The sequence below is a fragment of the Lutra lutra genome, chromosome 15, assembly GCF_902655055.1.
Source record: "Lutra lutra chromosome 15, mLutLut1.2, whole genome shotgun sequence".
Classification (NCBI taxonomy): Eukaryota; Metazoa; Chordata; class Mammalia; order Carnivora; family Mustelidae; genus Lutra; species Lutra lutra.
The window spans coordinates 11,020,140-11,037,686 of NC_062292.1; the positions used below are offsets into that span (position 1 = coordinate 11,020,140).

The 17,547-nt window shown below is 42.1% G+C and overlaps 1 protein-coding gene and 1 long non-coding RNA gene across 4 annotated transcripts in view; one reads left to right on the forward strand and one right to left on the reverse strand.

Moving 5' to 3' along the window:
• The window catches only part of SMYD3 (SET and MYND domain containing 3), a 703,294-nt gene that overhangs the window by 307,729 nt on the left and 378,018 nt on the right, over positions 1-17,547 (reverse strand). The gene's annotated exons all lie outside the window — the stretch shown is intronic.
• On the forward strand, positions 311-11,986 carry LOC125085477 (uncharacterized). 2 transcript variants are annotated; one of them, XR_007122944.1, is made up of 3 exons: positions 311-468; positions 10,237-10,427; positions 11,859-11,986. It is a non-coding gene; the product is annotated as an uncharacterized LOC125085477 (long non-coding RNA). The 2 variants fall into 2 exon arrangements; XR_007122945.1 differs by lacking the exon at positions 311-468 and adding an exon at positions 663-697.

A 17,547-nucleotide genomic window follows, 5' to 3' on the forward strand; every position in this document is an offset into this window, starting at 1 on the left:
TAATTGTTTCACTGGGGTTAATATTCAGATTAGTATAACCTTTGTGCAGACCCTCCATAGACAATACAGAAATGTTGATTGAGAGAGAGTTCATTTACATGAAAAAGCCAGGTTGGTACCCCAGGAATCAGAAGGTACCTGTCAACTGGGAGCTGAGCTCCGGCCAGCCAGCGGTGAGCAGTTCGATCACCCACTTCATGAGTCACTCAAATGTCCGCAGAGTCCCTCGCATCCGCATGCAGGTTTTGCTTCCCCAGCTGCCCCCCACTGGGTGCTGAACAGCCCTGGCTGGCTCATGAGACCAGTAATCACATTCAGAGTTCTGGTCGAAAGTTCAAGGTTACCCCACCCTCCCAAGTCAGGGGACACCCACCCACCGAGCTGTGAACAGGTCAGGTCTGCCACCTTTCCCTTAGACTTGAATTTCTTCTATTCCTGAGTATTTTCCGACAGCAGCCCTCTGAGAAGGTGAGTCTGAATCCCCAAAGGCAGGCCCCCAACACCGCCTCTGCTTACATTTCACAAAGACTTCCGGGCATACTACAGTCTCTTTTTTCTTCCCTAATCTTAAAATATTATCATGGGAGAAAAGAATCTTTGAAGGTAGAAAACAATATAAAATGAAACAAGATGAGTAAAAATGACCATTTAATCTATATTCTAGGCATTACGAAGTTCAGTCTCTTCCAGAAACCAGGTAAGTGGCTAAAACTTCACTTTTGATGAATATGTTAAAGGAATGTTTTGATTCTTTTATGGATCAAGGAGTTTGAAATATATGAAGTTCCATCAAATATTTTTTAAGATGCAGGAGTTGGTTCTGCTTAGAATTATACTTCTAATAAGAGGCAGCCAAACATAGTATTTGTGAACAAAAGTAACGGCTGTGCTCGTGTGGCCCTGTACCTTCCAGTTAAGGACGAAAGTCCGCAAACCCAAACAGATGTTAAGCGTTACATTCATATCAATGGTTTGGTGAAGACAGGGTATTACCCTAAAAGAAACTGCTAAAAATGTTAGCAGCCTTTGCCTATTTATCCCTCCCTCTCCTGGCATAGCATCTAGCACAAAGGGGGTGTTCCTTAGCTCTGTCGCTCCCCACCCACACTTCTCTCAAACTGGCAGCGGATTTCCTTGATAAAATGCTACTTGCAGTATTTTTACTTTACTTTATGTCATCACAGTCCTTAAAAGCTTAGTTTAGAAAGAACTGTATCACACTTTTTTTTTTTTTTAAAGATTTTATTTATTTATTTGTCGGAGAGAGAGGGAGAGAGAGCGAGCACAGGCAGACAGAGTGGCAGGCAGAGGCAGAGGGAGAAGCAGGCTCCCCGCCGAGCAAGGAGCCCGATGCGGGACTCGATCCCAGGACGCTGGGATCATGACCTGAGCCGAAGGCAGCTGCTTAACCAACTGAGCCACCCAGGCGTCCCTGTATCACACTTTTTTAAAATATGGCTTAGGGATGCCTGGGTGGCTCAGTCAGTTAAGTGTCTGCCTTCAGCTCAATCTCAGGGTCCTGGGATGGAGCCCTGTGTCAGGTTCCCTGCTCAGTGGGGAGTCTGCTTCTCCCTCTCTCTCTCTCTCTGCTCCCCCTACTTGTGCACTCTCTCTCTCTCTCAAAAATAAATAAATAAATATTTAAAAATATTTATGGCTTACATAAATTTCATAAAAATTATTTAATTATATGCATAAATGGCATTTTTATGCACAGCTTATGTTAATGTGTTGTTCCTGTTGACAAATTATTTCATGTTCACATATTTTTAAATTTCTCCAACTAAACAGTTTCAGGAAAGGAGGGGCTCCCCCCTCCATTTTCTCCTTTAGTACCACTGCACTCCTCCAGCAGATAAACCAAAGATAAATACCAGCCAGTTAAACTTAAATTGGCTTCTTTTGCCTCTTGAGGTCAATTCCCTGACACTACCCTCTTTCCTATCTTTAATGGTAGTTAGGAAATTTTAACCACAGAAAGAGACCCAGTAAAGTTGTTTGAAATTGCTCTGCTCGGTTGAGGGGGGAGAGGCAACTCCTCTGTCCGTTTCCAGGATCTGCTCCCACCTGCTGATGACAGCGAACAGTCCTCTCTGGACTCAACTTCCCTGTAATACTTGGCACACGAATATTAACAAATATTTATGAATATTCTAGACATCTAAGGGGCCTGGTTCCATGTCTACAGCTGAAGTCCTCATCTTTCTGTCCAGTGTGGTGGCCCCATCACTCAAGTAGTTCAAACCTGACCCTGGATCATCTCACACCTCTCTCTCTCCTCCTCTTCTTCTTCTTCTTCTTTTTTTAAGATTTAATTTATTTTTTTGACAGACAGAGATCACAAGTAGGCAGAGAGGTAGGCAGACAGAGAGAGGGGGAAGCAGGCTCCCCACTGAGCAGAGAGCTCAATGCGAGCTCGATCCCAGGACCCTGGGATCACAGCCTGAGCCGAAGGAGAGGCTTTAACCCACTGAGCCACCCAGGCGCCCTTCTCTCCTCTTCTGACCTGAGTCAATCTCAATGTCCTGTCAATTTTCCGTGTTCCTTATACTAACTTCCTGGTCTATGCCCAATATTGCTGACATGGTTCAGATCCCAGTCATTTCTCACTTGAATTTTTGGAGTATCTCACAGCTGGGGTCCCTGATTCTACACTTCCACGTCAGAACTTACACCCTACTCTCCACGTCGCGGCCAGCGCAAGCTACCTAAACCTAAGGTTGTTCCCTTCTTACTGCCTCCAACGAAACCCTTCTCGGGTTCTTCCTCCTCCTACATAAATTCTCACGTGCAACTCTGGGCCCTTGAGGATCTGGCCCCAACCCACCTCTCCTTCTACCCTCCACATTTCTGGGTCATGAAAGCTCCCTCTTACTTCCTTTCCCTTAACATGTACTCATCTCCTAAGACTAGGAACACTCTCCTCCTCCAGTGTCTCTGATGGCCCCATGGTTGTGTCAGCAGGCTTACCCCTTGAGCGTGCCTACCCAGGCCATTCGCTCTGTTGATGTGTCTTCCCTCCATATTTAGCCTGTGAGCCCCTCGCTCAGAATCCATGTGTCTAACAGGGCAAGACTTCAATCAACACTGAAGAATGCATGAATATGTGGAGTTCAAAAGGCAGAGCCAAAGATCTATACCAGAAACCCTACGTCAAAGATCTGAGGTGCTAATATAAAGAAAACCCTGTTACCTTCCCCAAGGCAAATTTATATTTTTTTCATTGTCACCAGTTTCCTAAAATAACTTCAATTATTTTGAGGATATCAGAGCTATTGAAAGTAATAACTTATATTACTCTTTGTGGAAAGACTATTTGTCTCTTTATCCGCAGGAAAACACGTCCCTCTATGATTCAGTTTATTCCTGTTAATGAGCTCCTGAACCTACCCCAGCCCCTCTCTTCCCACATCCCACTCCTTCACTTTCAGAAATGGTCCTTAGCTGGATCACCTCCTCTAAATTCACAGAGCCAAGTCTTCATCATCTCTCCCTCAGATTATTTAACAGTCTCCTAACTCGTTTCCCCTCCTCTAGCCTCCCCCCTTCATAATCCAGTCTTCATACTATCTTGAGCACTAACCGCAACTCTGATCATGCCTTGAAACCTCCTCAGGTGAACAAGACGAAGTTTAAACATCTTACTCTGAAATTCAAGGCCCCATAACACCTTGTCCCCTCCTGCCTCTCTAACCTCACCTCCCTTCGCGCATTCTAGAATCACACCGATCTGTTGATTACGGGTCACTTCTTATCAAGCCAAGTCTACCACATCTCTTCAGTCTTGCTCACAACAGTCCTTTGGCTTTTTATTCCTTTGCCAATTTGAAAAATCCCTACTTGTCCTTCAAGAAGACCAGTCCAAATAAGCTTCTCTCTCCTCTATAAAGACTTTAAAACTGCCCGATTATAAATCATGGCTACTTTCAGGGTTTCCAAACGTTTAGTGTATACTCCTGGTATAACATACAAGATACTGGCTCGATCTCCATTATAAAATGGAAATTCCTTGAAAGAAAGAAAAGTCTGTGAATTACACATCTTTGAATATTCACTGCTTAAGATAAAGCCTAAGGCAAATCAAGTGCTCAAAAAAAAAAAAAGTTTGTTGAATTTTGTTGCCTTCATTACTAACAAGCTCTCAAAGGCAGGAACAACACTTTATTCGTCTCTGCATTTTTAGGAGCACCTACCACAGCTCCAAGACCAAGACTTATTTGTGGAATTAAAGACTGACCCACTTTGGGGACAAATACACAGAAGAGACAAATGAGCTAATGTGAAATGTTTTTAAAATATAAATATTTCCAAAATGATGGAATCATTTTTATGAATTACTTCTGGCAAAGACTATAGCAGGGCTACTCAGATATCCCACTGGCCTGGAATTCTTTTATGGATCCACTGTGAGATAAGAATTAAAATAAAGAATAAGCATTTAGAGGGGCGCCTGGGTGGCTCAGTGGGTTAAGCCGCTGCCTTCGGCTCAGGTCATGATCCCAGGTCCTGGGTTCAAGCCCCACATCGGGCTTTCTGCTCAGCAGGGAGCCTGCTTCCTCCTCTCTCTCTGCCTGCCTCTCTGCCTACTTGTGATTTCTCTCTGTCAAATAAATAAATAAAATCTTTTTTAAAAAAATTAAAAAAAAAAAAAAAGAATAAGCATTTAGAAACTTTGATGACAACTTGACAAGGCTGAGACATCCAAACATACCATCATGGGCTTGTCTCCCTGAAGAAAGAATCAGCTGGTGTTGGTCTTGGTAAATATATGTGCTAAATGGTGTGTAGGGCCAGAACTCCAGGCCAGTCATGGCTTAGACCACATACTGGTCTGTGATAGATTGGAAATGGTAAGAAAAACAAAAGGCATTTCACCGGAGACAGTCCAGAAAACACTAGCAAAGGAGAATAATTCAACAAACTCCCATGTACCACAGCACATTTCTCTGTATTTACCTTCCTGACATCCTTGAGGCCTTTTTCCCCATGACATAAAACATTCCATGTAGACTTGAAGCCGCTTTCATGTCCCTCCCCAGTCTTTGTGTCCTCTTTCCCTCTCAAGAGACAGCCTCCAATCTGACTTTTTAAATAACCTACGAAATCCTGTTCCAGAGTGTGAAATTTCCTGCTGGGGTTTTAGAGCAATTAGAATTCCTTTCACCAAAAAAAATAAAATAAAATAAAATAAAATTTCACAAGTGTAAGTGTTAAAAGCCCTGTCTGTTAATATTACGTGAAAACCTGTGTTGTGTCCTCTATCTGTGACCCTTCAGCAATGACTGACAGACCTGAAGTCCAAGTAAAGGGACATCTGGTGCCTTGACCTTCAGAGGGAGAAAGACCTTCAAAAGCCCACAACTCAAAGAGAAAGATAAAAGTGCATGTTGCCAGGGTGTAGAAAGAAAAGGATTCCCACTCACTTGTACTCATAAGACAGGCTTTCCAAGAACGCCTGGCTGATGAGACTTAACTGTAAGAGATGCTTATTCATGTCAGAGGTCAGCACGGAGAAGACACAAGAGAGAAGAAATGCCGAAAGTGACAGGTGGAAACCACGGGCTTTGCACAGTTAATCAAATGGGCACAACAACGCCGACGCGCCTCCTGAAATCCAAACCTTCTATTTCTGCATCACTGCCAACTCATTTCCAAAACCTCCACTGCTAATCAAACCTGTTTGGCGGCCTCCTTATCGAAACTTTGCAAAACTTTAATTTCACCCTCATGAGCCCTGCAGCTGTAAATTAATTGAATAAAATTTACAAACATTATGCAGTAAGATAAAGCACTTTTGAAGTCTTTTCCCTATTCAGTGGACTTAGCTGCCTAGCAGGCCAGTTTTGCTTGACATGAGTTCAGAGGCCCTGGAAACCATCCTAATCCTACTTGCAAGGCCTTGTGCCTGTTCACAGAACTGTGTTAACCCAAACCTGGAAAATTAATAAATCTCAGATGGCTGTAAGCACTCAAATACTCCTGATACTTCTTGCCATTTATTATACCAAGGCATCCTTTGCAATGGGAGAATCCTTCTCAAAAGACCACAAGGGCAGCAGAAAACATCCCTGAGGTTATTAGCAGGCAACAAAATATCTCATTGAAGATTGCCACCCTCTAAAGCCAAAGCCAGGGATTAAATTTACTGAAGGTGAAATTGCCTATGCTTTGGTGTAACACAGATATTCCCTAAATGGTTTTCTGAACTCCTCCATTTCACATTTCTCGCAATTTTTAAACAGCAAGAGGAGTAAGACTGATTGCTCTCGTGTCTGCTGACTGTACCATGCAAGTCAGCTCATCAGGGGTTACAAGTCCCTACATCACATCAACAGAGAGAAGACAAAAGACTATTAATTTCTCAAAATGAGAACTCCTACTACACCGAGGTACTGTAATTCACTTATTATTTCCATGGCTACCAAGGAAGAATTGAAATGCCCCCATCTGGATGGTTTTCACAGCACAGGAGTCTCTCCCTCCAACTGGGGTCAAGTCTATCGGCTTCCAGTTTCATGAATTCTATCTGCAGGTGCAAGCCCTCTAGTCCAAGAGGAGCTACGGGGGCAGAAGCTTCTCTCCGACATCCATGCAAGCCTCCACCCTCTGCAGAAGACCTGGATTTGCAACAACTGAGGTCGAATGGAGTTCTGTAGACTTCTTAAGCTTAAGAAACACTGTTCTCAACTATAAAGATAGGATTCAAGGAGGGGTGGTGTGAATGGTAAATTAGAGGAAGTATCCCAAGAGCCTGGCACATAACAGCCTCCCATCAAGGAAAAAAAGTTTGAAATGTAAATTCTTCTATCTTTCCCTTCTTTAGAAAACAAACTAAAAAATACAGCCAACATATCCCACTGACAATTGTTCTTTAGATATATGGTCTCGTGCCAGAACAAAATAAGATCACAAAGAGATTCTTTTTAAAATTTAATCACAGAAAAGATGGGAAATATCAGCGCTTGATGGCTATGAAAGTGATCTATCTCCCTGCCTCTGACTCCACCAAGCAAGACAGGGATATAGCCCCTGAAATAAATGCTCATGCTTTCCCTTAGTAATTTGGACAGTGGGAAAATAAGCTGATTCAAACAAAGTCCATTAAATAAATAAAATCCCAACACTTGTCTCTTTAGACAAAAAGCAGATGGTAACAATAGGAAAGACTGCTAATGCTCTGGCAAACTAATCATTCTTCCAAAAGCCATTTACATAAGCCCACCAGACGTCCGGCTGTGAAGATGCCACAGACAAATCCTGTGGCAACTGTAAGTGTATTTAACTGAAGACCAGAACCACAGAGTATCATGAATGAATGAATGAATGAAAATCACAAATAAATCTAGAAAGAAATTATTGTGTTTTTTTTAATTTATTTGACAGAGATCACAAGCAGGCAGAGAGGCAGGCAAAGAGAGAGAGGAGGAAGCAGGCTCCCCACTGAGCAGAGAGCCCGATGCGGGGCTCGATCCCAGGACCCTGAGATCATGACCTGAGCCGAAGGCAGAGGCATCAACCCACAGAGCCACCTAGGCACCCCTACTGTGTTTTTTAAAATCACAGAACCAAAGAGCCAAAGTTCAAAGAGCCAAAGTTAAAGAAAAACGTATATATCTATCTCCACTTTATTGTGTGACCTCAAAACATTAAGAACTTGAGTGGGTTGTCGCCAAGGAAACAGTCAAATCGAAGCCTGGGTAGTTTCTGGAAAATGGAAATCCAGCAAAAATTGCTCATATCATGAGAATGACAACTGACTCTGGGAGTCCAACAGAAACAAACACCTCGTTGGACCCAGGAAGAATTCAACAGAGGAAATCCTTATGTGAATGCCTGGTGCCCTCATCTTCTCCCCCCACCCCCCACAACTCCCCAGGACAAGTTCTTACCAAGCGCCTACTAAGTACCCAGCACTGGGCCAGGTGCTGGAACAATGACAACAGTAACAAAGTAGAACAAGTTCCTGACCACCAGCAAGTTATAGTCCAGGGAAGTCACAGATAACTATAATACAAAAGCACAGGAGTTGCACTAGAGAAAGCCACGGGTTAGCTATGGTGTCCCAGAAAACACCCCCAGTTGCAATTTCAACAATCAGAGATGATGCCTTCCCATATGTAATGCTATCAACATTCGCCCAGTCCCCAGAGTTCACCTTCTAAATTCCTTGATCTACCGAGTTCTAGATGTACCTCTAAAATATCCTGCAAACTGATTCTTTCCTTACAGTCACTGCCCGCTGCTTACCACCGACCTGACACCTTCTTTTATAAATGCTAACCAATCAGTGTCCTCATTCCCAGTGGCCACAACCTCCACTATTTACTGCTCAGCTACTAAAATATTTCCCAACAACAAGAATCTGATTTCACTCCCTTTCTTATTTTTTTTTAAAGATTTTATTTATTTATTTGACAGAGAGAGATCACAAGTAAGGCAGAGAGGCAGGCAGAGAGAGAGAGGAGGAAGCAGGCTCCCCACTGAGCAGAGAGCCCGATGCAGGGCTCGATCCCATGACCCTGGGGTCATGACCTGAGCTGGCTGGGCTCGATGCCATGACCCTGGGATCATGACCTGAGCTGAAGGCAGAGGCTTTAACCCACTGAGCCACCCAGGCACCCCTCACTCTCTTTCTTAAAAGCCTCCAATAGTTCCTGTTGGGTAGAAGAGGAAGTTCAGATTACTTAGCACAGCTCAGTCCAAGCAGCAAAGCAAATACTGGCATTATGTCCCCCTCCCCTCAAGCAAGCTAAGAGAGAAAATCATACTGGACTTGGTACTCAGAGGCCAGCCCTCTGATCCCTCAGGACCCCACTGTTTCGTACACGATGTCCCTCTTCAAAAAGGTCCTTTCTCCTTGGCCTTGTATGCATGGTTCCTTCTCTTGCCTCTGATGCACTGATTTCCATGTAACCTTCTCTGGCTGCAAGCATATCTGCATCTAGGCCCTGACCAGCTATAACACTGCATATACCATAAAATTGTATTCAGTATCCTGGTGTAATTGTGTCTTTTCTCTTCCTAGACAAGGACCATTTTTTTATTCCTCTCCTAGGACCTAGCACAATGTATGACACAAAGAATATACTTGATAAAGATCTGATGAATGAATCAGGAAAATGACTCATCCACCCTTAAATACAAGTCTAATAAAGAAAATTACTACCTATTAAGCTGGTACTGTACCATCTTACAAAGATAAAATTATTCTGGGCCTGATAAAAAATACTGTTAATAGTCCTGGAAATGACCTGAATAGAAGGTTCTTTATCAATGGATTCTTTACCATTCAGCTAGCTGTACCAGCCTACTCACGGGTGGTCCTTTTGCAACTTGGAACACATTTAAGGTCCCAAGTTAGCTGAAGGGAAAACAAGATTGGTATCTAACACATTTATTTTTAAGTTTGAGGTCAGATTTTATTAGGGAAAAAATGAACACTATGTGTCCTAAGAATAAGAATTTTTTTTTTTTTTTTAGATTTTATTTATTTGAAAGAGTGAGCAAGAGAGAAAGAAAGCATGAGCAGGGGGAGGAACAGAGGGAAAGAGAGAAGCAGACTCTCCACTGAGCAGGGAGCCTGACTCGAGGCTCGATCCCAGGACTTGGGGATCATGACTGAAGCCAAAGGCAAATGCTTAACTGACTGAGCCACCCAGGTACCCCAAGAAGAATTTATTTTTATTTTAATTTCTCTCTGCAGCTGAAATCTCTGTATGGTTAAGAAAACCTTGATTTCTTGCTTGCTTCCAGCAAAGTCATTAACCTGCATTTAAAAATACAGGTTTCATCAACAGCCTCACATTCTCATCAGAAAATGAACAGAAGCCTCTGACCGAGTTCTGACTTGCTACCAAACCACTGATTATAGGTCTCCTGGTCTCCAACTTGGTTTGTTTCACTAAAATTAATTCTGCCCAAGGCGGCAGGTGCACACAAGGGAGATGCTCAGCGGAAAGCAGAGGGGCCCAGACGTACTGTGAGGAGGTCAGTTTGCCATCTTGGAGCAAGGAGGAAGAAGGAGAGACTCAGGGCCCAAGGGCTCAAGGAGTGAGCCTTCCTTGCAGGCTCCCAAAGGCCCCCGTCATCAGCTACAGGAAGGCCACACCCTTGGGCTGAGAGTGGGAGTCAAGACAAGCAATGGCGGTGCTGGCTAGTACAGCAGAGCTGCAGCTATAGCCACCGTGGCCCTCCACCCACGCTTCTTCTCATTCAGCGACTTATACCTCCCTCCAGGGCAGACAAAGTCTTCGGAGAAGCTGACCTGGGCAAGAACGGAGTGGGAACTGCAAATTACATGCCCGGGAGTAAGGGTCATGTGTCTAGAAATCACAGGTCAGGTTCCCTCTTGCCTTACTCTCCAGCTACATGTGCAGCCTTGGACAAGTCAGTTAAACACGGGGGACTCAGTCTCTTCATCTGGTAAAGTAAGAATCCAATCGGATCACCTCTTAAGTTCCTTTTAATTCAAAACTTCTATAATTCCATGTTCTGAACCATAAAATTAAGACACTGAGACATGAGGAATTTTTCAAATACAAATTTTGGAGAAAAGCCTTCATGAGGATGCTTCCTCTTTCACTGTCCATGAGACAAATCACCAAATCCTCCCCAAAGATAAACAAATATAAAATTCAACAGAAATGACAATTAAGCTTCACCAAATACCTGACACGGGCACAGCGAACATGGCTCGATATTCAAACACGGCATTCCATGACAAATATGCCTGGGGCTCTCGTACTCTCCCTCAATAATTCACCAAGAATTTTATCCTTGGGGCACTTGGGTGGCTCAGTTGGGTAAGCACCCGACTCTTGGTTTCAGCTTAAGTTGTGATTTTGGGATTGTGAGATGTAGCCCACATCGGGCTCCAGGCTCAGCACGGAGCCTGCTTGAGATTCTTTGCCCCTCCCCCTGCCCGCATTCTCTCTCTCTCTCTCAGAAAGAAGGAAGAAAAGAACAAAAGAAAGGAAAAAAAAAGAAAATCATAGAAAATAAAAAGAATTTCATCCTCAGAAGAAGGCAGCTCACATACTTACATTTCTCGTACTTAAGAGACTCCGGGTGTTTTTACCATAGACACAATCCAAGGGATCCCGCAGTAACCAGTTCTACCACTGTTAACCTTATCTTCAAGTCTATGAAGTTGTCTTCCTGTTTCGACTCAGATTCAAATGATGTGGAAGGGAATCCACACGGGCCAGTGAGGCTGAAACAAACTCCTCTGGGCAGGCAGTGGCCCTCTCTGTGCTACACCACCGAGAAATTCCTACGGTGACAGAATTCAGTGCAGCCTGAGGAATAATTTGCTTTGCCTTAATACTCCTCTGGATATCTTTGCTCAAAAAGAAGTTTACTCGAGGTTCATGTCTACCATTCCTCTATATAAACTCCTCTACATCAGGAGGCGTGGTTTTACTCATGTGTTAATATTTCCACACATGACTAACTTGTAGGAGCCTTCCATCTGGGCTCCTCTTGAAAAGGAAGAGTGTCCAATATTCACCCAAATGTGGACATCCACTTTGCACCCCATGGCATTCTGCTAATCTATACACTATCACAATCATAGGCGTCTCCCCAGAGTGGGCTTGACAGTTCTTTTTCCCTATGTCACTTTACCATGTGGGGTAAACAATACAGTTAGCAATAGGTCTGCTCAGCTTCTAACTAGTGTAAGAGCCAGCTTAGGACAGACCTTCAGGGGCTTCTCAGTAACCAGCCCATACTGACCAGCTAATTTATACAAACCATATAAAAATTAGTTTCAGAAGAACACTGCTTATAACACAGTATGCCTACCTGCACAAAAAAGTTCTGTTGTTTTAATGAAGGGTTTTTTTTTCCTACCCTAGGTAGTGTGGGCCACATACTCCCTATGAACTTAAAACTATTCATTGCTGGGGCACCTGGGTGGCTTAGTCGGTTAAGCATCTCCCTTCGGCTCAGGTCATGATCCCAGGGTCCTGGGATCAAGCCCCGCATCAAGCTCCCTACTCAACGGGAAGACTGATTCTCCCTCTCCCACTCTCCCTGCTTTTGTTCCCTCTCTTGCTGTATCTCTCTCTGTCAAATAAATAAATAAATTTTTTTTTTTTTTTAAATCTGTTCATTGCTACGTCATTCTGGGATGAAGGCCGTATTGCATGTTATGAGTAACCTCAAATTTACACTTACACGTTAATTCTTCAAAAGATAAATTATCAAGCAGAAAGAAAAGCCAACCCCCATTTTCATGTTGTTGCCAAAATCTGAGCTGTTTCTCTAGAATTTGCATTGACTATTCCGAAAAAAAAACCTTAATCTTTGTCAGTTTGGGAAGGAACTTAAAAGTGGCCAAATAAATCCTAGGTTAAATTTTTGGTTCTATAATGATTGCATAACTTTGATTTCCCCAAAGCAATTCTTTACCAGAGACTCCTTAATCAGTTTAATAATGAGTTTTCTTTTTTTTTTTATTTTATTTTAAAGATTTATTTATTTTAGAGAGAGGGGAGAGGCAAAGAGAGAATCTTCAAGCAGACTGCCTGCTGAATTCAGAGCCTATGGCCCATGAGATCATGACCTGAGCTTAAACCAAGAATGAGAAACCAAGAGTTTGATAATAACCAACTGAGCCACCCAGGTGCCCCATGAGGATTCTTTAAGAGAAGTCAGTGACAATACATACAGATTTCTACCAAAAAGAGAACAAGAACTAGCAAACATTTAAAAAGAGTTAATATTCATTCTCCTCAAACTATTCCAGAAAAAAGAAGAGGAAGGAAAGCTTCCAAATTTATTCTATAAGACCACCATTACCATGATACCAAAACCAAGTAAGACACCACAAAAAAAGAGAACTACAGGCTAGTATTTCTGATAAACACAGATGTGATATTCCTCAACAAAATATTCCCCAAATGACTCCAACAATACATTAAAAAAAATCATCTGCCACAATCAAGTGGGATTTATTCCTGGAAGGCAAAGGTGGTTTAATATTCACAAATCAATGTGATATACCACCTTAACTAGAGAAAGGATAAAAACCATATGATCATTCCAAAAGATGCAACAAAAGCATTTCGCATTCACTTATGATAAAAACCCTCAACATAATAAAGACCATATGTGAAAAACGCAGAGCTAACATCATACTCAATGGTGAAAAACTGACAGCTTTTCCCCTGTAGTGAGGAACAAGACAAGGATGTCCACTCTCACCCCTCTTATTCAACACAGTCCTGGAAGTCCCAGCCCCAGCAACTAGATAAGAAACAGAAATGAAAGGAATTTACATAGGAAGAAGTACAACCTTCACTACTTGCAGATGACATGATACTATAGAGAAAAGCCAAAAGCCTTCACCAAAAAAACTACTAGAACTGGTAAATGAATTTGGTAAAGTCATAGGATAAAAAATTAACATTCAGAAATCTGTTTTTTTTCTATACACTAATAATGAAGTAGCAGAAAGAGAAATAAGAAAACAATCCCATTTACAATTACACTAAAAAGAATAAAATACCTAGGAATAAACTTAACCAAAGAGCTGAAAGAACTATACTCTGAAAACTATAAAAGATTGATGAAGGAAATCATAGATGACACATATGAAAAGACACGCCATGCTCACGGATTGGAAGAATCAATATTGTCAAAATGTCCATACCACCCAAACCAACCTACAGATTCAAAGCAATCCCTATCAAAACACCAACAGCATTTTTCACAGAAAAAGATGAAGTAATCCTAATATTTTTATGGTACCAGAAAAACCCAAATAATGAAAGCAATCTTGATAAAGAAGAACAAAACTGGAGGAAACACCATTCAGGTATCAAGATACACTACAAAGCTATAGTAACAGTATCAAAACAGTTATCAAAACACTGAGTTACTCAAAACGATGGTGCTGGGAAAACTGGACAGCTATGCAAAACAATGAAACTGTACCACCTTTCTACACCATACACAAAAACTCAGAATGGATAAAAGACCTAAGTGTGAGATGTGAAACCATAAAACTCCTAGTAGAAAGCATAGGCAGTAATCTCTTTGACATCAGCCACAGAAACATATATGTAGATATATCTCCTCAGGCAAGGGGAACAAAAGCAGAAATAAACAATGGGGACTAGATCAAAATAAAAAGCTTTTACACAGCAAAGGAAACTACCAATAAAATGAAAAGGGTACCTACAGAATGGGAGTAGATATTCTCAAATGACATATCTGATAAGGGGTTAATATCCAAAATGTATACAGAACTTATACAACTCAAAAGATAGCCAAAACACAAGGAATCCAAATTTTAAAAATGGGCAGAGGACTTTATTCTAGACATCTTTCCAAGGAAGACATACAGATGGCAAATAGACACATGAAAAGATGCTCAACATCACTAATCATCAGGAAAATGCAAATCAAAACCATAATTAGATGTCACCTTACACCGGTCAAAATGGCTTGAGTCAAAATGACAGGAAGAAAGTGCTGAAGAGGATGTGGAGAAAAAGGAATCCTCCTGCACTGTTGGTGGGAATGCAAACTGGTACAGCCACTCTGGAAACAGTATGGAGGTTCTTCAAACAATTAAAAATAGAATTACATAGGACCCAATAATTCCACTGTTAGGTATCTGCCGAAAGAAAACAAAACACTAATTCAAAAAGACATGCGCACCCCAGCATCTACTGCACCATTATTTACAATTGCCAAGATATGGCAGCAACCTAAATGTCCACCCACAGACGAGTGGTTAAAGACCATGTGATATGTGCACATGCACAGACACACACACACTGGAATATTACTTGGTTATTAAAAGGATGAGATCTTGTCATTTGCAACAACATGGGTGGACCTGGAAGGTATAATACTTAGTGAAATACTTCACAAAGAAATAGGCTAATGTTATATGATTTCATTCATATGCGGAATTTAAGAAACAAAACAAATGGAACGAAGAAAGAAAGAAGAGACAAACAAAAACAGACTCTTAAATAGAGAAGAAACAGCTGGTGGTTGCCTGAGGAAAAGGGCAGGCGGGGAGAATGAGTGAAATAGATCCAGGGGATGGAGAGCACACTTACATAATGAGCACTGAGTAAGGAACACAGTACTGCTGAATCACTGTGCTATACACCTGAAACTACCCTAACACAGTACGGTGACTATACTTCGATTTAAAAAAGGTTCAGAGCTAAGTCGGTCCAGTTTTTCTTCCCAATGCTACTTAAGAGAAGACTACAAAGAGATTTGCATTGTGAATTTCGTGTGTTTTGAAAACTCAAATTTGGAGAGTGATATTTTGTTTGTTTTGGTATCAAAATACAAAACAAGAAAGTTAAAAGCCAGGTATAGTAATGTTCTTTTTCAAATATACATAGAAAGTATTTCATTTCATGATACCTTGGAGAATAGTGAAGCTTCAGTAATATATTTTTACAGAAGTAATTCTGCTTCTGAAAGCATAGGTAAAAATAGTCATGAAGACCAAACTTTTTTAAGTTTGTTTTTTTTTTTACAAAACAAAACAAATTTAATAAAAGCAGACAATCCTATTTTTCCACTAAAATAGCTTTCAAGGGAAACACGTATTTTAAAAATCAGGGCTTAGAATTGCTTTCCACCTGTTAAACAGAATAAAACCCATCAACGGTCTGAAAAATTATATAAACAAACAGCACATTCTATGTAGGTGGCTACAAATGAGATAAATTAATAAAAAGTGTCACTTGGAGATAAAATCAGTCTCAGTGAAAAGAAACGTTTAAAATACTGTTTTGCTCTTTGATGGTTTGTCGAGAGATGATACAATAAGAGAACTCTGTTCGCCGAGGAACCAAAGCACAAAAAAGCACCAGGATGGTATTGTTCCGCTTTTGCTTGAAATAGTACAGAGTGACGGAGAATGTCTCTGGCTCCTAAAAGTCTTTGAATTGGAAAGTCACAGCCTATCAAGTTATATTATAGTTTTGTATTTATGTAGTTGTGAGCTTCCTGTGGGCGGAGCTATCCCCTTGTCCACCCTGTGTCTTCAGCACCTGTCAGGCTGTGATGCCAACCCATCACCTCATCCGTGCACCTTCGCAGAAGACAGTATGGGGAACAATGAACATATCTGCTTGGAAATGGCCATGTTATTCTGCTCTTCTTCAGACCACCCCCTGAGGAGGCAGAAATCCGGTCATCCTATTAACATTCCCTGAAAACCCGTTTAGGAATCCATGGAAGGACGAGAAGCCACCTGACAGCACTGTGATGGTATTTCTTGGGGATGCTGTGCAGTTTTTCCTGGCAGAGTCTACAACTTGAACTTGCAGCACCACTAACAGAACTCCAATGTCAAGAGGAAAGAAAAGCACCAAGTTCAGATGGTCTCTGAGAGGGGACACCTATAAGAATTTAGACAGAGACACTTGAGCTACCAGCCAAGATGGGAGTAACAGGAACTGGATTTACCCTTCCATACGCAACAACCAAAAACCAGATAAGATATGCAAAAAAATAGCTTTTGTGATATTTAACACCAGGAATCAAAAATCAATGATCGCTGAGAGAAACGAACAAAAAGATCCCCAGCTTACTGACCTAAGAGAGTTTCCAGACCGTGGCACAGGAAGGGGGAAGTCAGGGGAAGCCTGGTGGATCCCCAAGTCGAAGAGATGCTGCTGAGAGTACAGGGAGACCAAGAAGGTCAGAGGTTACAGGTCAGAACAACAGGGAGGGAAGAACTGCACTGAGGCGAGACTGAAAAATCTGCCGATGGTCCCCCTTAAGTATTTAACAGGGCGGTGATCAGCCCGCGCACAGGAGAACAGTGATCTAGCCTGACGCCAGAACCAATGATCAGAGCTACCAGTACCAGGTACTTAAACAAGGCCAAGAATACAGCCTGTTCTCATGAACCAAACAGAAAAACCTCAGATTCTACAGAGCATTGAAGAGAAGACTCAGAGGGGGTGCCTGGGTGGCACAGCTGGTTAGGTGACCAACTCTGGGTTTCAACTCTGGTCATGATCTCAGGGCCCTGAGATCGAGCCCTGTACCGGGCTCCAATTTCAGCATGGAGTCTGCATAAGGCTCTCTCTCTGTCTCCTTCTGCACCCCCCAACCCCCATGCTCCTGCTCTCTCTCTCTCTCTCTCTCCATCCCTTCCTCTAAAAAACATGAACAAATCTGGCAGCGGGGGTGGCGGGGGGAGAATACTCCGAACCTTGCCTCAGCAGCTCCCCTTAGACCAAACACCGCCCTAGTCCCCCCTAGCCAACCTCAACAGCGGGACTCCCCTCAAATCACACTGTTCCCAAGTAGCTTAGCTATGTTCCAGGGGAAAGGCTCACTAATAAGATTAGGGGATACAAAAGTACCCAGCGCCCAGGAAAGGAAAATAATAGTGACCAGCATCCCATCAGACATTACTAGGCAGAAATAGAGCAAGAAAATACACTATATTATAAACAGACCCAGAACCACCAGAGATGTTAGAATGAAAAGACAAGGGCACAGATAGTTGTTATAATTGCATTCCATATGTCCCCAAAATTAAGTAGGTAT